This window comes from Syzygium oleosum, unplaced genomic scaffold (assembly GCF_021117445.2).
Source record: "Syzygium oleosum isolate NSW1041296 unplaced genomic scaffold, Sole_v2.1 Sole_v2.29, whole genome shotgun sequence".
NCBI lineage: Eukaryota > Viridiplantae > Streptophyta > Magnoliopsida > Myrtales > Myrtaceae > Syzygium > Syzygium oleosum.
This window is the reverse complement of record NW_026607513.1, coordinates 4,265,788-4,290,917: the sequence shown is the minus strand read 5'-3', so window position 1 is coordinate 4,290,917 and position 25,130 is coordinate 4,265,788. Positions and strand designations below refer to the sequence as shown.

General features: G+C 40.4%; 1 long non-coding RNA gene and 1 pseudogene across 1 annotated transcript; both read right to left on the bottom strand.

Annotated features, from left to right (window-relative positions):
• Window positions 1-1,700: 1,700 nt before the first annotated feature.
• Window positions 1,701-25,130, bottom strand: part of LOC115666151 (disease resistance protein RUN1-like) — a 50,078-nt pseudogene continuing 26,648 nt past the window's right edge.
• On the bottom strand, window positions 12,545-14,553 carry LOC130135234 (uncharacterized). The gene is made up of 2 exons (XR_008814688.1): window positions 14,066-14,553; window positions 12,545-13,790 (listed from the first exon to the last, which is right to left on the bottom strand). It is a non-coding gene; the product is annotated as an uncharacterized LOC130135234 (long non-coding RNA).

Genomic DNA, 25,130 nt, shown 5'->3' with positions numbered 1-25,130 from the left:
TCACTATTCGAACCGATAAAGACAATAGGAGAAGTTCATCATTAAATAAAATTCTGATTTTTTTCTACCAACTACTTTTGAGATATTATAGGTTGATCATCTTGACTTCCAGCTTCTTAATAATTTATCATGATCTTTTCGAGTCATATGTCTATCAAAACTAAAGAATTGAGATGACTTGGCATCCAAGATTAAACTAGGTGATTCTTTGATGACATCAATCATTCTCGATAACCTTGGCTTTACCACGTCTTTAATCAACATAATACTTGACTTGGAGGAATCGTCTCTCTCTCTCGGACTCTTATCTTGAAATCAATTTTGACATCCTGAGCATAATATTTGACTGGTAGTGAGTATTTTTTAGCTGATTCCAAAAGTATAAATACTCCGATTTCGTTGCTATGTTAGAAATTTCACATATTTTACTATTTGGTTGTGCTATAACAATAGAAATAATAGAACGTCTTCCTTAGATTAAATACGCAATCACTTAGATGGATGGGTAGCTTTTTTTGTTTTTTTAATTGGTAGTCGAGCTCTTTCTTTTTCACCGATTTCGAAAAAGGACGCATTAATAGTTGCAATTACAAAGCTTCATTTTCTATGAGTTTAAGTCATTTCTAGAAAATCTCAGTTCTTCCAACGATAGCGTTCAAATCCTAAAGAGGTCGGCTCGATGTGGCGTGCTCCGCTAATCTCCGCCTCCCCGCCTTTTCAATAGAAATGCAACTCTTTACGTATTTATTCCTTTGTGAAACCCAAGTGGTCTCTTTAATTATAATAGTTACCAATGGCAGCATTGTTTCTTACACGAAAGAATAGTTTCGCAGAGCAAAGGATGTAGCAGAAAATGCGAACCTAATTCTACTCATGCATGCAGTGATGCTTGCTCTTCTCTAGAAAGAACTCAAATTTTTTTCTTCTTTTTGCGTGCATAATATGATGAAGGATTGTCCATCAATGTGGGGCTTTTTTTTGTGGTTGATCAACTACTACTGAACATGAGAAAAGTTATTATCGAAAATGACATGGTGCCTGCATCGCTGAGATATGGCAAGTAGTGTGGGCTTCTGTACAACAGATAGGTGTTCGGGATCGAGACCCTGCAATGGCGCCGGCATTGCTGCATGAAGCGCAAGGCCCGTGTTCAAGTTTTCAGCCCAAAATGAAAACTACAAATTAAAGAAAAGAACTAGAAAACCCAAATCGAAGTTCTAAGGGGCCTTATGGTCAATGATAAAGTTTTCAGTTTTTGTTTTCAATGTAAAGGAAAATTTTTCATTTCCGGTTTTTTTGTTCCCTTGAACATATGTTTGGCCTGTAGAAATAAGGACTTCAAATAGGAATGTAAATTCAAACCTGTTTGCGATGTCTTTGCAATCTATCATTATAGACCTTTTCCACCAAAATTTTACCTAATTGAGTAGAAATTCGTGGATATCCTCTCTCGATGGGAAGAGCTTATATCCAACCCCGACGGTGGTAGTTCTCACCCAAAAAACCCTCATGTTCTTCGCTGAACATAGCAGTCATTTCATCTAGTCTCTACCAAGATGCAAATCTCCCGTTTCCTTTACCCAAAATCCCTACCTACCCCATCGACCTCCCGAGCACTTTGCATTGTCTTTGGACAGACATTTTGCCATTACGGTGTATTGTGATACAACCCAGAATGAATTTGCGGGGAGTAGGCTAGCCTGCTGTACTTTTACGGCGGGGAGTAAGGCATGCGCCTCTCGTGCATCTTCAATGGAAGAATTAGACACCTCGGATTCTCGAGTTACTATCCTCTGCAGAGAAAATTGGGCAATTTTTGGTCGGAAAAAGACACAGCGGAGACATAGATGATATGGTCCCAAGCGAGAGAATATAAGAATGTCGCCTAACTATGTTTGGGCAATTCTTCTACAACCGCAATATCAATCTCCAAGCCTTCCAAAACACTATGAAGAGGGCATGGAGAGTGGACACTGATTACCTTTGATCCGGTAGACTCGAGAACTTTAGCCTTTACCTTTAAGTCCGAAAATGAAATGAACGAATTCTTGAGACAAGGTCTTGGTCTTTCTCTAGCAATCTTTAGGTGCTTAAACCATGGACACTGACTACTTCGCAGTACAGTTACGATTACACACATTGCTAGTTTTGGGTTCAAGTGCACAGATTACCTATGGATTGGGTCTCAGAGGAAACAATAAGGCGAATAAGCGAGCGGCTGGGCTTGGTAACTCAAGTGAAATTTGATACAAAGGGGTTCGGCTCCTATACGGGGGGAAAGCTAGCCTAGGGGAAAGAATGCATTGGTTCCTAATAGTGGGAACAATGCGGAAAAGTCGGCATAGATTTTTGCGAGAGGAGATAGAAGTAATTGGAAAAGGTGGCATCGGTTCATACACTAAGAAAAGAGCTTGATGCGATAATAGCTCCAAAACACTCTACAATGCGAAAGGCGGCTCAAAAGGCCCCCAAAGAAATTTAGCAACGGGAAGAAAACGAGGTGGAAACAAAACACGGTGAAGGAATAGTCCGTACACTTCTCAAAAGGTGAACTCTCTTGCCTTAGATGAGACCAAACTTTTGGAGACTCCAATTTAGGTTTTGGAGGATCCTAAGATACGGGCTTTGGTGGCTAGCACTAATAAGCCACCGAGATTCCCATGAAAATTTTATGTTGGAATTGTCAAGGGTAGGGCACATGCTAGACAATCTTGGCATTGAGGCTCTGGAAAGGCCCAATGTTATTTTTCTGATGGAAACAAAGAATCAAGAACCTGTGGTATGAGCTTGAAATGAATCCAATTCCATAACTGTGCAGTGGTTAATTCAAATGGAATTGCAGGGGGATCAGCAATTTTACGGAGTGACAGGGTGGCGCTAACAATGGAATCAGTCACAAATGAAATGTTTGACCTAATTTGTACAGATAGTGGAAAACAGATGAGAATTACCTTCGTACACGCTCCAATAATCAGCTTCCAAAACCAGCTTCCTTCAATTTGGTTGGGGGGGGGGGGGGGACTGAACTTCAATGAAATTTTGTATTGCTGGGAAAAAGTAGGCAGGCATATGGCGAAGCACCATAGGTTAGCGGCTCTTCGACACACTAGACATTATAAATGCATGCTCTCTAATGGATCTTTAATGCAAAGGATGGCATTTACACGGGCAAATAATAGGAATGGGGATGCCTATGTGAAAGAAAGACTAGATAGAGCTCCATGCAACGTAGACTGGAGAGCGACATTCCAAAAGTGGAAGCATATGCATTACCTGCTATCAACTCTGACCATAGTCCTATCTTGCTAACTCTCTCAGCGGAACCTGCACAAAGAAAGAGAGAAATTAAGTTTGAAGCATACTGGCTTGAAGATAACGAATGTGGTCAGCTAGTAAGTTCTTTTTTTTTTTTTTGGTCGAAAGCTAGTAAGTTCAGTGTGGAATACTCCAGGCATGGAAATGAACACTTTATGAAGAAACTACAAAAAGTAATAGAGGCCCTAAAGATGTGGAGCAAGCGGAAGTTCTCTAACGCTAATAGTCAAATCAACTGCTTGAATAGGAAGCTTTAGGAGTCAACAAATGAGCAGAGCTTGCATCATGACAGGGACAAAATGCAGCAACTGAAAATGCAAAATTGAAGATATGTGGAAAAAAGGAGAAATGTACTGACGTTTGCGCTCGAATATACTGGCTGAACAGGCGTGACAGAAATGCTGAGGAAGCGCAATGGAATGAGCACATGCTGTTCTCTCTTTTTGATGAGCATACAGTAAATGATATTCTAGCTATCCCCCTCTTAACAACACCGGCGGAAGACAAGCTAGTCTGGACACGCAACAAAGCAAGAGGTTACGCTGTTAAAAGTGGCTGCAACCAACTCCAGGACATTGAGACTAAGCATGAAGCAAATCAAGCCTCATTATCCTACCAAACTCCAAAAGCCCTCTGGACTAAGGCATGGAATCTAGAGACTCGACCCAAAGTACGGGTGTTTACGTGAAGTGTGCGCCAAAATGCCTTACCCACAAGAGAGAACCTATTCAGAAGGAAGATTGTACCTGAGTTGACATGCAGCCTTTGTGAAAAGGAAACTGAAACTGTTAAACATCTGTTCCTTCTCTGTCAAAGGACGAAATGTATAAGGTTGGCCTCTGAGATTGGCATTCAGATTTCAAATCAGGAAGTTATTTGAATTGAAGGATGGCTATTGAAGATTGGTGTCGCGACCTAAATTTTCTCAGGCTAATGGATTATTAAGTCTAAGTCTAACTCGGGCCCTCCCAAGCCCTACCAATTCGCAACTTAGGGTTTAAGTTTTTAACATGCAAATGCTTTCATGCTTGGAGTCGCCACTAATCTATTTGCGGTAGGTCGATTAGAAACCTAAATAAAACATAGGGAGATATGTTTTATTCCTACGAACCAGAGATTCTAAGCTCGGGGACTTGATTACGCTAGATCTAGTCTAACGCCCTTTCGGTACCTTTTCTTTTCAAAAAATGTTTTGGCAGACAGTTTAGATTCATTTCAACTTAGTCACTAGCATGTGAGGTGATCATGCGGGTGCGCAAACCACCAAAGTAACACCCAATAATCAAAACATTAAATAAATTGCAAGATTGGGAGAATTACTTACCTCGAAGCAACGTAAGCATCTGCATTGTTAGCTAGAAAATCGCATCAACAATCCTAATATGATTTCTAATTAACAAGCAGTTCACTCAATATTTTTTAGGATTTTCATTTATTTAAATGAAAACTAACCTATATGTAATGACGTGCAAAAATTAACATGCGATTAATGCAGCCTAACATACAAACTATATGTCATGCGACGACGTGACCTAATTCTAATGACGGACAAATGATTTATTTTTGAATGAATTTCGGAATTAAAAAAATGCCTAAATTAACATGCAATCTATTCTAAAAAAGGATAATTTAATCTATCCTAAAGTGACTTCTTTTTGATATTTTTATGAAAATTCGAAATCAAGAATTACCCTAAAATGAACCATCGAGATCAGGATAATATCTAAATTAAACTAGGAAATAAATTACTCTAGTTCCTAATTTAAATTAAAAAGTTATCCTATCGACTTATTCAAAGAAAGTTATTCTAAACCTATCCTAAACATGCATCATTATCTTCTAATAAAATCAATTCAAATCCTAACTAATCTTTTTTTGGAATTTTCTTTTTAAAGGAAATAAATCAAACAGACAGATAACCACCACGATCAAAACCAATCCACGCGATCCGCAAGATTTGTTTTATTATCTTTGAATTAGGGAAACGATATAAACCGGCGATCATATCCATGTGGTTATAGATATTGATGGAAGGCTATTCGTTTGAATTTGGGAACAAAATAAAATCCACTATCGTGTCCAAATAGTTATGGATAGGATAAAGATTTTCCGTGCCACCGAGTATCGTATCTCATGGTTGAGATTGGATAGTCGTCCCGACACGTTAAGTTAGGAATTTCCTAACTTAGTGTATTTTTTGGAATCTTGCGAATATGCCATGCATCATTTCCAAATCACTTCCAAATTCGAGCTTGATGCCGGATCGGGTTTGCGGATTTCTTTCCAAATTTGAATCGCCGGGATTGCGGATCGGGACGGTGACCGATGGTGAGTGATCGATGGCGGACGCGGCAGCAGTAGCGGCGGTGCACGCGGCGGTGCTCCGGTCAATCGGGGGCAGCGGTGGAGGACTCGCAGCAACTATTGGACACTCGTGCTCGAAGAGGATTCACGACAATGATTGTCGATCTTGGACCACGATGGACGCCAGAAAAAACTTTCAATCCCAAGGACTGCACCTGCACTTACTAAACACTCTTACACATAATCACCACTTCACAATTTTTTACCCTCGCGTTCTCCTTGTTTGTGAATGATCCAAAGTGCACCACTTCAGAATTCTTTCACCACTTCACTCACGGATCACACCTTCTCCGCGTGCGCGAGCGCTATACACGTAGAAAAGTCTAGATGATGAGGTCTCGGGACTCGCCGCAGGGAGCCTCGCCAATGTCGGTATGAGGACTGGATATGTCGGAAGTGGTCTGGAAGCAGCACGGATCGCCAATCACTTGTTAATCACCCGCCGGGAAACCTGCAAAATCATACCAAAGTTTGACCGTAAAAGTTAAGAAGCTATTGTGAATTTGCCGAGCTTGCTGTATCGACAATCGCGGACTCGACGTGCTGGTCTGTAGGGACTCGGCTGGTTGGTGCAGGGAAGGCTCAAATCAGCAGCTTCTTGTCGGGATGCTAGTCGCCGTCGTTGTCGGATAGGGACTTGTGGTGTAGCAGTTTCGCGGGATGAAGCAACGAAGCTGTTCGGGTCTCTAAGATGAAGAACTGGCGTGGAAGAGAGTTGATGCTGGATTCACCGTGGAGAATTGCTTTTACTTTGCAGAACGTGCGTACGGTGAGATAGTAGCAATGGTGGTGCACCTACGTGGAAGGAAACTCCCTCTCTTTTCATGTATAAGTGTTGCACTGTCTCCTCCCCAACCACTTCTTTCTCGTCTTTTGAATAATGGCCATGTGTTTCTCGTGCTCTCAAAAATCGTGTTCTGAAAATTGTGAGAGCCCCCTTTTGATTATGACGCATAACGACATATTTATATCGCAACCCTAGGTTAATTAATCGGGCTTCCTAGTCCTAATGGGCTTAGACTTAGGCTTTATCATTTAATTTTATTTTAATTCTAAATGGGCTAAATTAATTTGGGCTGATGTAAGCTCAAATTAAAACAACCAAAGCCTTTTAGACTTGTGAATTTTGGCCCCCAATCCCTTGAGTGAGCCGAGTGCTCGAGCTCGTTTTACGCGATGAATTTTCAGCTTTCTCGCCACCGCCGGTCCAATGCGGAATGCAACTAACCTATATGAACTTAAACTATATGCTATGAAATTTTAATATTTTTGTTTAGGGGTTAAAATTTAATCCCTAATTTTTCTATGCAATATTTAAATAACGGGATCTCCAAAATTTAGGTGTCAACAATTGGTAATCACCTCAAAGCCCCCCGTCTTTTCAACTGATCGCGGTCATTTTTTGGCACATTTGGACATAAAGATATTCCTCTATTTTCAAGCATCACTTGCCAGATCCTGCAACAACAATGGCGTCTATCATGGCTATGCATATGAATCTCTTGAAATGGAATGGCCGAGAATCAGAGAATAGAAACAACCCACGACACTTACCCATAAGATGGAAACCACCGAGTCCTCAAGCTAAACATCGACAGAACTTTGCATGAAGGATCTTCCGAAGGTTCCACGGCGTGCGTCTGCCATGATTTTGAGGGGAAACTAATTGATGGGTCCGCGATAAACCAATTGATGCCCCTTTTTCAAGTAATTGGGCCCATACTCAGTGAATGAAAAGCTCGCTTATGACCAAAAAAAATTTGTTAACACTGACTATAGAAAATTTTAGTTGATAAAATAAATTTCATAATGAAAGAAGTTACGAACTTACTAATTTATTGACATATTTGTAAATTTATTAGAGTGCTACACTTGTAAAATTTCAGAAAAAGTTGGTTACTAACTTTTTCATTGGAACGTTGGTAAAATCATTTTAAGGTTTGTAAAATTTGATGAGCCACTGTGACCCATCTTAACGCCTCCAATGATCCAGAGCATGACTACCCCTGAAGCACTGTATCAACTTCCACGAAATATTTAAAGACAAAAGTACGATGCATATGAAATGCTGATGAAAAGTGGCAATACATCTCGACAATGAATAGTGTGACCTGCTTTATTTACCTTTGATGGGAATCGTGAATCCTTCCGACTTTGTGGCCAAAGTGATCGACTGATCGGAGCATTCTTTTCATGAACCAAATTTTCTCTGCCGTAGGAGTGCCATGAACATATAAAATTCCGATAAGTTGCATCCCTGAACGTCTTAATTCCTGGAGCTCTATGATCTCCACAAGTTCATGCGAAATTGACCCCCCATCATTCCATTCAATCTTCGAAATTCAACCAATGTGGAGGCCTTGCGGTTGAATCACTCATTTTACGATCTGTCCACAAATTTGACTTTCTCTAGGCCCACGAACATCACAAAGATTCCAACACTTTCCAACGCACAAAAATTCCAGCTTATCGAAGCACAAAGGTCTGGTAATGTTTCAATGGATTTGCTCCCCTCGATATCCAATCTTTCCAAGTTTTTCAACCTCTCAAGGCCTTTAATTTCGATTAGATTGTGGCAATTGCTAGCCATCAATAGCTTCAGACGTGTTAACTGCAAGAGGTCCGGTCTTATGAGGGACTGGCAGCTATAGATTGTCAGCTCTTCCAAGTTTTTCAATCTGTCAAGGCCTTGAAATAGATCATCATTCACTATTGGACCATCTAACTGTAAATGTTTAAACAACTCCCTGCGTGTAGATAAGTCTATCCCCACCATTCCCAAGCATCTCAAGGACTCCAGATGTTCAAGGCCATCTAGGTTGGACAACTTGTTGCATCCAAATACATATAGCTCTTTTAAGGATTTTAATCCTTTCAGATCCTTGATTTCTGTCAGCTCCTGGCACGCTTCGATACCTAATATTGACAAGAGTTCCAAACTCGACAAACTTGGCAACTCTTTCAACTTATAACACCCGGAGACAGAGCTTCAATATTCCCGAGGGAAGCTAAGCAATTTGTAATCATGAAAACTGAGCTGTTTTAGATGGATTAGATGAGAAAGTTGAGGCAATGTGCGAAGATGACAGGTGGTTACTAGATCTGTTAAACTGGTAGGAAGCTTCGGTAGCAACCGAATCATGCTGCAGTCCTTTAAATCAAGTTCTTCGAGACAAGAAAGCTTCGCAGTTGCATCGGGGAAGTCATAAATGCACGTATAACTTAATCGAAGGATCTTCAATGAAGACAACCCATCTACAGGAACTTCCCCTCCTAGACTCAACTAAACAATTCGAGAGATGGGTGCAAAATGACTGACCCCCCTCCCCCCTCCAAACATCGAGAACCCAGATAAAGACATTCACTACATAGAACTGCGGAAAAACTGAGGATGGACATCATCGACACGAAAGCAGTTTAATTGCACGGATGACACAGAGAGAAAAGAGCAAGAAAAAATGGTCGTGGAAGAAACAAACTGAAGTCCCAGCGTTCGTGGAGATCAAAGAGAACCACCAGCGAGTCATGTAGCGAAGAATCCACCAGTTGTTCAGGCGACGGAATCCCCCGCAGCGAGTCGTAAGCGAGGAATCACCAGCGCACCAGTTGTTCGCGGGGGCTCGAATTCTAACGCATTTTATGTCATCAATCATTTCCTTGGAAATTCCATTTTCCTGAGTTTAATAATAAAGTTTAAGCGAGGGCAAGCAAAATTTTGATAATTAGTGGAAGGGAACTTACATACAGATTTTTCTAAAAGCTTGCTCTCGCAGTACAAATAAGGACATGAAATCGATCTCGTCATTTATTGATCTGGTCGTAATTTTAAAATCAAAGCACAGCATATTTACCTGTAAGTTACCTAATATGATATAACATGATTAGCACGTCTAGAAAATGAACCCTACCATATAAATGCGCAAGAGTTTTATTTAGACATCTATAGAGTTTGCTTAAATACATGTTGATCTGTGCAACTAAAATGCAGTGTCATAAACATAATAAAATTAACATAAGACGAAACTATCTTTGATGTAAAATAACAAAGAATGGATGTAAGAGAGGGGAGAAAAATACAAGAGAAAATTAGAAAACATAGAAAAGATAGGCAAATAAAGAAATTCAAGGAAAAGCAAGAAAAAAAAGGGTAAAGAAGGTTAGAGAGAAGGTAACTCGATGTCAATTCAATATTTAATCAAGAAATATTGACATAAGTGGCCTATGAACTTTGAATCTATTCAATATAGTCCCCGAAATTTATCCCTATGTACAATGTGGTCCTTAAACTTTCGACATATGTTCAATTTAGTCCATGAACTATACGTAAATGTTCAATATTGGCATTTCATTAATTTAAATTCAGGGATAACATTGAACATTTTCATGCAGTCTATGGATTAAATTGAACATGCAACAAAAGTCTAGAGACCACAATGAATAATTAAAGTCTATGGACCACGTTGCATATTGAACTAAAGTTCACGGATCATATTGAACAAATTAAAAAGTTCAAATATCATATTTTATATCGGGTCAAAGTTCAGAGATTATTTAGGGCAATGACATGTAAGGTTCAAATGGTGCATGTTAAAGTCTCGCGCAACGAGCAAGCGATGGATCAAGTTGCCGATTAGTTCAATTGCTAAGAAAGAATATATGATCCCACTGAATAGCATGAAAACCGATTTAATTATGCAGTGTCCCATTTCCAAACAGACGAGGGAAATAAATTATGTACCACTTGATCAGCATCAAATTCCCAAAAGCCAATTAGTAGCATGCACCTTTGATTTATTATAAATCGTGGACAGAGTCTCCAAGCGAAAGAATGGAGAAAATCCTAAGCATGTACAAGCAATACGGTACCTGCCTTTGCACGTGAGACTCTGATAGACAATATAATGACTTTGGACTATAACTACAACAACAGGATACAGCTTGTTCGAATTTCCCCTCATTTATCATGTTGCTCATCCACAGCATCCAAAAAGTCAGTGAACCGACGGGTCACCCTCGACTTGCAGTTATTTTGATCAGAGAGAGAGTGCCCTACACCTTGAACACAATCTTCTGACTCTTTCTCGTGGACTTTTTGGTAGGCGATCTTCACCAGTAGTCGCCGCAAGAACATTTCCCATCCCTGAAATGATGGAATCTCCTCACATCCCTTAAAATGATCTCCCTCTCCTCTATCTTGGAGATAAACTTGGTAGCTGTGTGACAGTCGTTGCATACTCTGAGGTTCTTGGCAACTCTGATGGTCATTCCCGGAGGAGTGTTGAGGATACCAAAAGCTATAGCAAGCTTCTCACTGTGTCCACAAAGTAAGGCCTTTTTTTCCTCAAAGGCTTTTAAATTCGATTAGATTGTGGCACTTGCTAGCCATCAATAGCTTCAGACGTGTTAATTGCGAAAGGTCCGGTCTTATGAGGGACTGTGATATGAATCTGTGCGGAAGATGATCGTTGTACAAAGATCTGTGAGTTACGAATTGCTGACCTCGACCCCCAATCGAACCTGTGATTGGTAATCTCGGTATGAACGCGACCTGTTGACGAACCTGTGTCAACCAATCCACGCTATAACGCCACGAACAAGAGAATTCGCGATCTTGCTCGATAAGTTGAATTCGATCGCTACAAGGGAACCTTGATAAGATTTAGTCCTCAAAAGAAAGAAAAATTCTGTATATAAAATTCTGCCTCCTCCTCTTAGAAATCTATAAGCAACCTTATATAGGGTGCTAACCCTAATCCTAACCCTACTAGGATTAAAATTACAAAAATAACCTTAATTACTAAAAATTCGTCCAAAAATAGAAAAAAGGCCTAAAAGTTCATCTAAACAACTCCAAATCGCTAAAAAACGTCATCAATCACTACTAAAGTAGTGAGTATTGATCAGCGGCCCGTTTCCAATTCTAATTCGGAGTTCGGAGTTCGTCAATTCTAAGCTCCTTTGGAATTCGCTGGACCAAGAGTAATCATGTTGCGCCAAGGAGCTTCAGAATCTTCAAGTTTCGAATCTAGATTGTCTCCATTCCAAATATCTTGAACTATGATGCCGACAGCTTGTTTGAATTCCTTCGCTCTCGCTCGAGTGATCGGACCTAGCGGATAGAACAACGGGTCCCTAGCACCTCCTCCTCGATAGGGTTCGATGTCCACATCAGACTGGCATCTATAAATTGTCAGCTCTTCCAAGGTTCTCAATCTGCCAAGGCCTTGAAATAGATCATCATTCACTATTGGACCATCTAACTGTAGATGTTCGAACAACTCCTTGCGTGTGGATAAGTCTATCCCCACCATTCCCAAGCATCTCAAAGACTCCAGATGTTCAAGGCCATCTGGGTTGGACAACTTGTTGCATCCAATTACATATAGCTCTTTTAAGAAATTTTAATCCTTCAAGACCCTTGATTTCTGTCAGCTCCTGGCACGCTTCAATACCTAATATTGATGAGAGTTCCAAACTCGACAAACTTGGCAACTCTTTCAACTTATAACACCCGGAGACATAAAGCTTCAATATTCCTGAGGGAAGCTCTCGCATAGATTCCGGCAATTTGCAATCATGAAAACTGATAAATGGAGTAGATGAGAAAGTTGAGGCAATGTGCGAAGATGACAGATGATTCCTAGATTTGTTAAACTGGTAGGAAGCTTCGGTAGCAACTGAATCATGCTGTGGTCCTTTAAATCAAGTTCTTCGAGACAAGAAAGCTTCGCAGTGGCATCGGGGAAGCCAGAAATGCACGTATAAACTTAATCGAAAGATCTTCAATGAAGACAACCCATCTATAGGAACTTCCCCTCCGAGACTTCGGCAGAATGAGGCAATTAATACTTCTAATAGTACTGGGTAAACTACTCAATTTCTTGCAGTAAACAATATTCAAAATTTCAATTTTTTCAAATCCCTAATGGATTTAGGTAATTCTGAAATTTCTGCACTAGACAAAATCAGTTCGGTCAATGATTCATCACACCTTACTTTGCTGGCTGGTGCTAGCGGCCTTTGAGCCTGTGCCATAAGTGAAACTTGCTTGCACTGCTTACAGCACGCCCTTCTACATCCAGGACTCACAATTTCTATTGTGAAGTGTTCCCAGATGATGGACTTCTTTTTGCTCCGCTTGTTGGGCTGTGTTTCAAGAGTTTTCACATCGTTGTTTTCATCTGGGGTTGCCATCTTCTATCTAAAAACAGATTGCTGCCCAATAAAGTCAGAGATAAAACAAAAAAAGAAAAAGACAGGTATTAAAGAGGAGATTTAGAATATTGTGACGGCATGAGGCAAGATATATTAGAAAAATCACTGATGAATGGACTGGAACCAAATATTAGAGTAAGATGGACAGAAGATCTGTACAAGGATTAAAAATCTTTTAAAAAAATTGAACAATGGTGGCCAATCATAGGGAATTGATAAATTAGCTTTCAATATGATGATGAGGGTTTAGAGACGTTTAGCTAGCAACAAAACATCAGTTTCCCCTTTGTATTGCATTATGTAGGTCAGGGATCCAAACTATGGTGAATGTTCCTGCATAAAGTCCAGACCAAAAGCACTCCAAAAACCAGAAGGCAGACTACACGGGTACCTGCATTTTATACTCAGGAAACACAATCTAGCAGTAGCTTTAACATTCGATACCTCATCTCACTGATCCAACATGAGTTATCTTGGTTGGTGGTTGGTGATCTGTGTGTCAAGAAAGAACCAACTTGCGTTGGCCTGTCTTAGTTATAGAATTCTAACTCTCGATCTAGCTGAAAAGTGCAAACAACAGTAGGCTAATGAATCTTTTTCACAAGCTAATTTAAATTCTCAAAGTCAACTTACACGCAATCATCAAGTGCAGCCAAAGAACTTACATCTGAATGGAAAGGAAGGGAACTACACAAATCACCTGAGTCTCCTAGATATATCAAACACGAAAAAGCATCCAAGCAGAGAGAAAGGTATTGAACAAAGGGAAAACTCCAAGCATATCCCAATAACAGAGAACTAACCGAGACAAAAAGTGAAAATACCGTGATTGCTAATGCCCTTTTTTCAGTCGTTGAAATAGAAGTAAAAGCTTAAAGGTATCCACTGGTATCAGACTTGCACATACCACTTTTCACTTTTCAGTCAATTAAAAGATTTCAGAACGTACCATACAAAATTCATTAAAAAGTCTGCCAGCATGCACTACGAATTGAGCGAGGGGCGGTTGCTCTTTAGAAATCCTCGATAACTCATGGAACAAGCAGACACGCATGTTGTGATTCCTCTCCACCAATAAGTGTATGCCCAAAAAAAAAAAAAACAAGCACAAAGGGAGCAAAATTTAGCCGATGAGTACGAGCAAAATTTAACTGATCAATGGAGTACCAACCAAATTCCCAATGCCCATGTTGAAAGACTCGAACTTTTTGTAAGAATAGGGTCCAAAGCTATCAAACCTCCATCGAGCAAGTCACACAGCGTCTCCACCTTCGAATCGAATCGGCCATGGTTGGGTTGGTGGTCGGAGCTTTCTTCCTGGTGGCAGAACCGCCGTCCGGTCCGGTCGCACGCCGCCAGCGCCACCGGACGTCGGCCCAATCACGGAGGTCAGACGAAAGACACAATCGAAACAATTTTTGAATTTGGGGGCGAAGGCATTGCGTGATCCGGAGTTTTTCCTTTCAACCCTCATCGCCGCCGCCGCTCCTCCTTTTGTTGGATGAATGTTGCTGCTGCTGCTGTTGAAGAGCGAGTAATTGGAGCTCCTTCTGGCTGATGAGAAGCACCATTCTCTCGTTCTCCAGCCCTCTTCCGCTCGTTCTCGAGCTTGGCTCTCTCCATCTCCATCTCCATCTGGGTTCCATCAACGAATCTTGAGTTCACCTCCATCCCATCTTCCAAAACGCCGGAGATTCAGACTGAATGGGCCGGCCCATGATTACGTGGAGAGGCCGGGCCTGCACCAATATTTTCTCGCGAGGCGGCTACCAAATTTTGTGGGCACGCTTGCACATGGAGAGAAAAATGGACGTGGGAGACGTGCGCACGGGCCCTTCAAATTTCCTCTTTCTTTGTCTCTTGAATAAGCGGAACCATGCGCTGCGGATCTGTCCCACTTCATTTAATAGGCCCAAATCTTGGTGTTCTTGTACCCCACGGATTTAATCGTGCGATACACGATGGGTCGATATTCATATCAACTGTAGACAAAAACATAGCAACCGTTCTCATCGATACACATGGGGACCAATTCTTCCTCGAGGTCTTTAATTTCAACTAGATCGTGGCATTTTGCGGCTCTTAAAAACTTCAGATGTGTTAATTGTGAAAAGTTCGGTCTTATAGGGGATTGGTACCTATCGAAAAGCAGCTCCTTCAAGTTTTTCAATCTGTCAAGGCTTTGAACTTGGAATAGATCATCAATCATCAATCATCAATCACTAGTGAAGCATCTGACTCGAAATCACACAATTCCAAACTTCTCAAAGACTGTAGGTGTTCAAGGCCATTGAGGTTGGACAACTTCCTGCATGTCGATACTTCTAGTTTTGCTAAGGATTTTAGTCCTTTCATACCCTTGATTTCTATCAGCTCATTGCACCCTTTGATACGTAATTTTGACAAGAATTCCAAACTCGACAAACTTGGCAACTCTTTCAACTTATAACACCGGGAGACAACAAGCTTCGATATTCATGAGGGAAGCTCGGGCATGGATTCCAGCAATGCGCAATGTTGAAATATGGGCTCTTTTAGTTGAATTAGGTGCGAAAGTTGAGGCAATGTGCGATTCTGACAAGTGACTCTTAGAACTGTTAAACTGGCGGGAACCTCTGGGAGCGATTGAAAATCACAACAACTAGTTAAATCAAGGTGTTGCAAAGAAGATAGCTTACTGATGCTTTGAGGCAACGATTGAATCATGTTGCAGTCCTCTAAATCAAGTTTTTGGAGAGGATAACGCTTCCTAATTGTGTCGAGGAAGCCAAAAATGCATGTATGACTTAATCGAAAGATCTTCGGTGACGACGACCCATCTATATAGCAACTTCCCCTCCCAGCCTCTGGCAAAATGAGGCATCTAATTCTTCAAGTTTGCCTAACTTGTTAATGGTACTGGGTAAACTACTCAATTTCTTACGGTAAGCAATATTGAAAATTTTCAAGTTTTCCAAATCCCCAACGGATTCAAGTAATTCCGAAATTTTTGCATGTGACAAGTTCAGTTTAGTCAACAATTCCAACTTTCCAATTGGATGGGGGATATGACACAAACAATAATCAACATCCGAATTATCATCGTCCAAATTATCATCGTCCGAATTACCATCATCCAAATGATCCACATTCGAATGATCATCATCATCCGAATCATTCGAATACGCATAATAAGATGGAAGATCCATATGGCATAATAGCAGGCACTTCAATTTCATAAGGGATCCGATGCTCTCTGGAAGTCCCTCTAAAGAGAGGCAACGCCTCAAGTCAAGGGTCAACAAATTTAACAAATGGTTAATTGAGTTTGGAAGCCCAACCAATGATTTGCAATTACGGGCATTAAGAATCTCCAGCTTCTTCAAAGAACCTATACATGGAGGAATTTTCTTTATAGCAGTACTGCCTATTATAAGTTCTTTCAGTTCTTTCAATTTGCCCATTTCTTGGGGTAGCTTTTGGAGTTCGGAACATCCCCACAAGTCCAAAGAAACAAGGCCCTTCAATTCACCCAGCTGTGAGGGTAACTTCTCGAGACTCACACAACGCCTCAAGTTCAAGGAAACGTGACACTTGACATCTCCAATGGAAGGGTCGATTTCCTCCAAATATACACAACCTTCCAGAATTAACATCTTTAAATTTTTGAACGCCAAGAGATTAGGGGTGCTCCGTAAATTGAAGCACCGCGAAAGATTGAGAATTTTCAATCTCTCCATCTACAAGAAAGAAACATGTTCCAAGATTAGCGGTTGGAAATAGACTGATTTATCATCAAATGCAACAAAAGAGAGCTTTTCTCATCTTTACCTTGATTGAACTCCATCCTCTCCAATTTTCACTAATATAATTTTCACTAATATCACCATTTGATAAATCAAGTATGATTGATTTTTCCAAATGAACTTTAGTCGCTTTGAAAGAGTCAAGACAACTCTCCCACTTTAGCCATCTTAATTTAGAAAGTGATCCTTTGAAATCTCCATCACATCATTCACACGAAGAAACTTCAGGTTACGCATTCTTTTGGAGCTCTCTCGCTCCATGAACTCTTTGGAGCCCCTTTCGTCCAGACGTAGTGCCTCAATTGTTTCGTTTTCCTCCTAAAAAAAATAAGGATTGTAAATACCACCCAACCGCCTTTTGTTGGTATACTCTGCATCTTGTTGTGGCCCATGCATTTTGTCTACACTTAGGAAAAACAAATATATGTGATCTTTTATAATTTGTTAAGTCACGTGGGCTTTCCCCCTCCTCTCTTTCTTTTTATTTTATTTATTATTTTATGGTTGTTTATTGGTGTTTAGGGCTTGGCCCATCTAATGTATTTTAAATAGAAGAAGTGTGTCAAACCTAGTGACACACCGTATTCTCTCTAACGCCGCTCTCTTCTCTTCTTCTTCTTCGCCATTTTCATGGTATCAGAGCAAGGGTTTGTTTCATCCATTGTTTTGATTGGCCCTCACCTTCTTCTCCTTCTTCTTTTCTTTTTTTTCTTTTCTTCTATAATGGACATACAACATCATGGCTTCTGAGCCATAGATTTGTGCAGCCTGCCCAGTGGTGTAGGCTGGTCTCCTTGTTCCGGTCCAGGGGTGCCGGTTTCTTTGCGTAGAGACCTAGCAAGTGTCTCCCTTTTCTTTTGCAACAACAATGGCAGGAGATGATCGACAGAAGGAGGTGAAGACGGGTGATGTTTCTACGAGCTCCAGCAGTACCGAGGGTGTTGTCTCTTTCCCAACGAGACTGTCCGATGAAAAATTGGAAGGAGCCCTAAATTTTCAGATTTGGCGAAAAACTATTCTTGTCTGTTTAAAAGGTATGGGTAAGGCTAAATACTTGACTGATTTGCCTCCTGAGTCTACCGACCCTAATTATTTGAGTTGGGAGATTGAAGAGAACCCTATCTTCGGACTTCTTTTAAATTCCATGGATCGCAAAGTTAAGGTTATGATTGCTAATTGTCCGACGGTTCGAGATGTGTGGAATCGTTTGGCACTACTATATTCAAACACCAACAACAAATCTCGTGTGTGTGATGTGTTGAAGAGATTATTTCAACTCAATCAGGAGGAGCGGCCTATTCAAGAGTTTTATACTGAGTTTCATGCCCTGTTTGATGAACTTGATTTGTTGTGGCCGATTCCAACTAGTCCTGATGAGATGATTGCACAGAGGGAGCAGCTTGGTGTTATGTGTTTCTTGTCGGGTCTTCATCCCGGACTTGAGCCAATAAAAAATCAGATCCTCTCCGAGAGGGTTCCCATATCTATTTCTGAGGTCTATAATCGGCTAAGTAGTGTTACCATTGGGGCTCATACTCCGTCTGTGCAACCAGAATCTAGTGACAAATCCGCACTGTTCTCTTTTTCTAGGAGTGGTGGATCACGTGGTGGTCGTGGAGGTCGTGGTGGCCGTGGTGGCCGTGGAGGCCGCGGTGGTAGTAAGGACCAACGTGTTTGTCATCATTGTGGTATGCCCGGTCATCTAATGAGCAACTGTTATAAGTTGCACGGTTATCCGAGTAGTAACAAGGTGGCTAATGTCTCGGCACTTGCATCTTCTGAGATCCAGGAGTCCTCTCCTGTTTCCGAGAGGAGAATGATTGAGATGACTGATGAGGAGTTTGCACGGTATACTCAGTTTCAGGTGGATGGGCAGGCTTCTACTGCTACATATGCACAGACAGGTAATCATACAGCATGTGTTTCCATGTCTCGTGGCAAATGGGTTGTTGATTCAGGTGCTTCAGATCACCTGACAGGAACAGTAGGTAATCTCACAACCTATTCCTCTTCATCACATGTTAGTGCTATTACTGTGGCGGATGGCTCTTCAGCAATTGTAAAAGGGAGTGGGACTTCTAGTCTTACATCAAATTTAACATTATCTTCTGTGCTTTATGTTCCAAAGTCACCTTTTAATCTACTATCGGTTAGTCAGATCACAAAACAATTGAATTGTTCAGTCTCATTTTTCCCTGATGGTTGTGTTTTTCAGGATCTTTTGACGAGGAAGGCCATTGGTAGAGGAAGGGTCGAAGGAGGAGTCTATGTTATTGAAGCCACACCACCGTCAGTAGCCTGCTCCACCACATTCCCTAGTCCATATGAGATTCACTGTCGTCTTGGCCATCCAGCTCCTACCACCCTCCAGAAGTTATATTCTCAGTTTAAGAACGTTTCCTTTGAATGTGAGTCATGTCAGTTTGCTAAGCACCATCGTGTGTCTTATTTTCCTAGAGTCAATAAAAGAGTCTCAACTCCGTTTGAGTTAGTCCATTCAGACGTATGGGGTCCTTGTCCTGTCCTGTCAAAGCTTGGCTTCAAATATTATGTAACTTTTGTTGATGACCATTCACGGATGACATGGGTCTATTTAATGAAAAATCGTTCTGAGGTGTTCCAAATTTTTTGTGAATTTTATGCTGAAGTTCGAACTCAATTCTCCACTTCTGTTAAGTGTTTGCGCAGTGATAATGGTCGGGAATATTTATCACATCAATTCATGTCGTTTCTTTCCCGTAATGGTGTTGTCCATCAAACTTCTTGCCCTGATACACCTCAACAAAACGGTGTAGCAGAACGCAAGAATAGGCATCTGTTAGAGGTTGCTCGTGCTCTCTTGTTCCAAAGACAATGTCCCTAAGTCATTCTGGGCCGATGCAGGTTTTGACCGCTTGTTATCTTATCAATCGTCTTCCTTCTGCTATTCTCAATGGAGAAATTCCTTTCCGTGTGTTGTTCCCTACTAAATCTCTGTTTCCTCTCTTTCCAAAGATGTTCGGGTGTGTGTGTTTCGTTCGTGATACGCGACCTCAGGTCTCTAAACTCGACCCTAAGTCTCTTCGTTGTATTTTTCTGGGCTATGCTCGGCATCAGAAAGGTTACCGTTGTTTTTCTCCTGATCTAGGTCGCTACGTTGTCTCTGCAGATGTTACCTTCCATGAGTCTCAATCTTATGGCACCAAGGATGATTCTCCATCTACTTTCTTGGAGGATGTTCTTGTCCATCGGTCTCGATCGGGTCCTACTTATGAGACATCATCCACCCCTTACGCTCAATCCACCGACGTGTGGTATGGTCGTATGTATCATCGGCGGCGACTCCGTGATTTCTTCTACCCCATCCAATGTGCCTTCCGATGACTCATTGGATCCTCCTCCGAATGCATCTTCGCCAACGCCACCTCCCCGGATACCTCTCGCATTGATACCGGATCTCCTCGCATGATGAGCCTATCGCTCTCCGTAAAGGTATTCGTGCTTGCCGTGATAGACCTGTTTATACCGACTCTTATAAGGGTTTATCGGCCGCATACGGGCGTTGATTGCCACTTTGATTCCATCTCGTTCCACGATCGCTTCGATGCCTTGGCTCATTCCGGTTGGCGTGCTGCAATGGTGGATGAGATACGTGCCTTGGTTCGAGAATGAGACTGGGAGCTTGTTCCTCTTCCCACGGGTAAGCAAGCTATTGGTTGTAAATGGGTTTATACTGTCAAGGTTAATCCGGATGGCTCGCTTGCTCGCTTGAAGGCTCGTCTTGTTGCTAAGGGATATGCTCAACAAGTATGGTGTTGATTATTTTGAGACTTTTTCCCGATGGCTAAAATGGCCTCCGTTCGGTTATTTATTTCTCTCGGGCACCTCCCATGATTGGATCCTCCATCAACTTGATGTCAAGAATGCTTTCTTGAATGGACATCTTGACGAGGAGGTGTATATGGAGCAACCTCCTGGGTTTGTTGCTCAGGGGAGTCTCATAAGGTTTGTCGGCTTTGTCGCTCCTTATATGGTCTCAAGCAGTCACCTCGTGCATGGTTTGGCAAGTGTTTACTACAATGTTGTACGGGATTTTGACATGAAGCGAGTATTAAGGATAGTTCGTTTTCTATCATACTTCTCCCGCAGTTGTATTTATATGGTTGTCTATGTGGATGACATTGTGATCACCGGCAAAGACTTAAAGAGCATTTCTAGGCTCAAGGAGTTTCTAAACAATCGAGTTTCAAACCAAAGATCTCGGTCCTCTAGGATACTTCCTTGGTATTGAAGTTTCTAAATGTAAGAATGGTGTTTTTCTGTCTCAGAGAAAATATGTGTTAGATTTATTGCAAGATACAGGGTTGTCTGGGGCAAAATATTGCGAGTCCCCTATGATTCCTGGTGATAAGCTCATGCCACAAGAAGGTGCCCCGATTCCAGAGCCTGAGAGGTATCGTAGATTAGTGGGAAAACTCAATTATCTCACTATGACTAGACCTGATGTTGCCTTTCCGGTTAGTGTTGTTAGTCAGTTTATGGCTGACCCTCGTGTTCCTCATTGGGAGGCCGCTTCTGCTGGATTGTAAAGTATCTAAAAAGGATCCCGGGAAGGGTGTTATCTATCAAAATCATGGACATTCCCGCATCGAAGCATTTTGTGATGCAGATTGGCAATGGATCTCCCGGCCGATAGGCGATCTACATCCGGTTTTACTATATTTTATGGGTGGTAATCTTGTCTCGTGGAAGAGTAAGAAGCAAGATGTGGTTTCTGGTCTAGTTGCGGCGTAGTATCGCTCAATGGCAAGTACGATCGCGAGATTATGTCTGTGCAGACTTTTGACGGAGATAGGTTATTCCGTTGATTATCCTTCTAAATTATGGTGTGATAATCAGTCAGCCCTACATATTAGAGATAATCCAGTTTTTCATGAGAGGACTAAACACATTGAAGTTGATTGTCACTTTGTTAGAGATGCTTTGCTCAGGAATGTCATCGAATTTGGATATGTTCGGACCAGTGATCAACTTGCTGACATCCTTACAAAATCGAGTACTGGAAAGAGGACAGAGTTCATTTGTAACAAGCTAGGCATGATGAACGTCTATGCTCCAGCTTGAGGGGGAGTGTTAAGTCACGTGGGCTTTCCCCCTCCTCTCTTTCTTTTTATTTTATTTATTATTTTATGGTTGTTTATTGGTGTTTAGGGCTTGGCCCATCTAATGTATTTTAAATAGAAGAAGTGTGTCAAACCTAGTGACACACCGTATTCTCTCTAACGCCGCTCTCTTCTCTTCTTCTTCTTCGCCATTTTCATAATTACATGATCATGTAATATGCCAATTTTCACTCGTACGCCCCAAATTTTGATGTTTTATGTAAAATTGCTATATGAAATTAGTTTTCTTATAACTTGTGATATTAAATTTTATAATATACGCACTATCTATGATTAACTAGATATAGTGTCCCTTTGAAATATGAGAAGAGTTACGCATTTGAAAAACAAAAAGTACCTAATCAGACTTATGCATTCATAAAGCATGACAGACAACTCATTCCCTCCCCGTTCATAAAATATTATTGGTTTTGGCATATGGTTGAATGGAAACAAGAATTTGGTCTATTGAACTTGACTTTTCATTTTTGGATATTTAAGCTCAAAGCTCAACAACTAAGCCTAAGACGAGGGAGAAATTGTCAAATCAGTCCTAAACTTATCAATTTTTCCAATTTAGTCTTAGGCCTTTGTGTGTATTCCTCACGGCCAATTTTCGCAAGGAATTGTTGACGTGGCGGTGTAGCCAACAATAATTGAACCGTCACGTCGGCGATTTTCGGCAAAAATTAATTAGAAGGACTACATTGGAATTTTGCATAAATTTTTAAAAATAAATTGACAAAATTGATAAATTTATGACTAAATTGACATCTGCATAATAGGTTTAGAACTGATTGAATAATTTTCCCCTAAGATGAGCGCACTACTAAATTAGTCATCATTGAATTTGCCACGATCGGTCGTAAAATTCGACTTGTTCTTACGTTATTGCATTTTTGCATTCACCTATTCACATATTCTACTCTGTAAGGCTCACTCCTTACAGAGTAGAGTTGAATATTGTATTACGCTAAAAGCAGATCCATCGAGGAGAATATATTTTATTTCATCTATGACTATTCCGTCAATTGCTTCCTACAATCATTTAATTTCTTAACTTCGGTCTTTACTTTTCAGTTTTTGGTTTGAAATTAATTTGTATGAATATGTACAAAATCACAAGTCAGTTATTATTTAGTTTCTTCTGTCGTGATTTACTTTTGTTTCATTTTGCATAACATTCGTTAATGTTGAATTATGTGGTCAATATACCTATGACTAGATCCGTGCATAGCACCAGCATGAACACTAGCATATATTATGAAAGCTGGTTAGAATAGCCTAATGTTGTTCCATCATGTATCGAAATCCTGTGAGTTCTCATCTTTCATATGAATGGACATGATTGATCCATGATACACGTTCAGAGCTCATAATTAAAACTAAAAATCTTAATTATGCCACTTCCTTTATAATTAATGTATCTCGAACAATTTTTTTATGTAATTTGTTAATTTGACCATTACTTCGTATACGTGACAATAAATAAAAAAAAAGCTAAAGTCGCCATAGAGAATTTGAATCAACTTTTTTTAAAAAAAATTTACTGGACCTTTAAGTGCCAAGATAAATAAGAATTTTCTATTATTTATTGAGTAAGAGTCATACAAATTATGTAGTGTTGTTTCAAGTTATCAACTAACCCAATTATGTTAATAACATAATTATGCATTTCTAGATTATTGAAAAAAATGATATATTCAAGGTGCTTCTTCAATTATGTTAATGACATTCACTGAGCAATACAATTTAGATTAAGTCTTCAATTGTCTTTTTATTAAGTACATGTGTACTAATGCATCTACATTATCATATTGGATTTAAATTGTGAAAAGGCATATTAAACCCTAGAAAACGAATTGTAAAAATTCTTCGTACATGTAAAACCATGGCATAAGATCTTATTACTTGAAATTGAACATAATCTTAAGTTGATAGCCAATAGTTAGAGGTGCAAATAATTTAACTGAAATCTTTCTTTTTGTAGCTCAAAGGTTGAACCCTACACACGAGCAAATTGCACATATTCACGGTTGGAAATTGATGATAGAATAATGGATTCGTTCCGTTAACTACTTGGTCGAGTAGTCCAGCTACAAACATTCTAGGAAAATTACAATCCTTCACAAAGAAGTCATGAAGAAAAAGTAACTTCAAAGTGGCGAGCACTGAAAATTACCATTCATAAAAAGTTACTAATGATAGAAGCCTTGTGGTCGCGAGCACTTGCAGAGAATTGCCATAGATAGGAAAAAGCAGAAAAGTGAATTGAGGAATTTTATGTATATTTCGATGTACGTTGAAGAAGAATACATGAGCTTATTCAGAGGCTTTATTAAATGACTATCTAGGATAACATATTAATTAAGAAATATACAATCAAATAAAGATATAGACACAATCTTAAAAGATACAAATAATCAACATAATTATCATAATATCTATAACATAGAGAAATCCCTAATTATCTCTAACATCATATACGGAAGTTATCTACTAGTAATAGATAGATCCGTCACTAATACATGCACATGAGGAGAACAATGATTTCACCGGTGAAATTACTAACCATTAGTATCCCCAAGGGCCAAGGTATGAGCATTTGAGGAAAATTACAATCTCACAGAAAAATTAGCAAAGATAGCACTTTTAAGTTATGAAAACTAACAAAAATTCTTTCAAAAAGTAGCTAAGACCGGTACATCCAAGTTACGACCACTTGAAAAAGATTATTGTCCTTATGTGAGATTTGCTACTGATAGTTATTGTTGGGTATATGTGGCCGATTGTGGAGGATCGGGATTACGGGCAAACCATTAACTAGTACCGCAAAAGATTGAGAATTTTCAACCTCTCAATCTATGAGAAAGAAACATGTTGCAAGCTTAGCTGTTGGATGTACTGGATTGTAAATATCAGTACAAGGCATTCCCCGATCATGACATGAATAAAACGGTCATGAAACTAGGAAGAGCATACCACCCAACCCCCTTTTGTAAGCGTACGTATGCGTTATTGTGGCCCATCCGTCCCATCCCGTCCCGTCCCTTCCCGTCCCAACCCAACCACTCTTTCTTTCCGAGTCTCCAAGGCCATCATGAACCTCTTCTTTTTTGGTGTCGGTCAATGTGAAACACACTGAGTTTGCCACCGGCTGTCCGCGTGGCCTTGGTGCCTTCGATTCAAGTCTTTCGCAAACGCGTCTTTGCGTTGAATTATCTACCGGAAATCTTGTCTTGCACGAAAACATTTGTTGGAAATCAACGGCGACTTACGCGAGGGAACTATTTGGGAGACATACCATAAA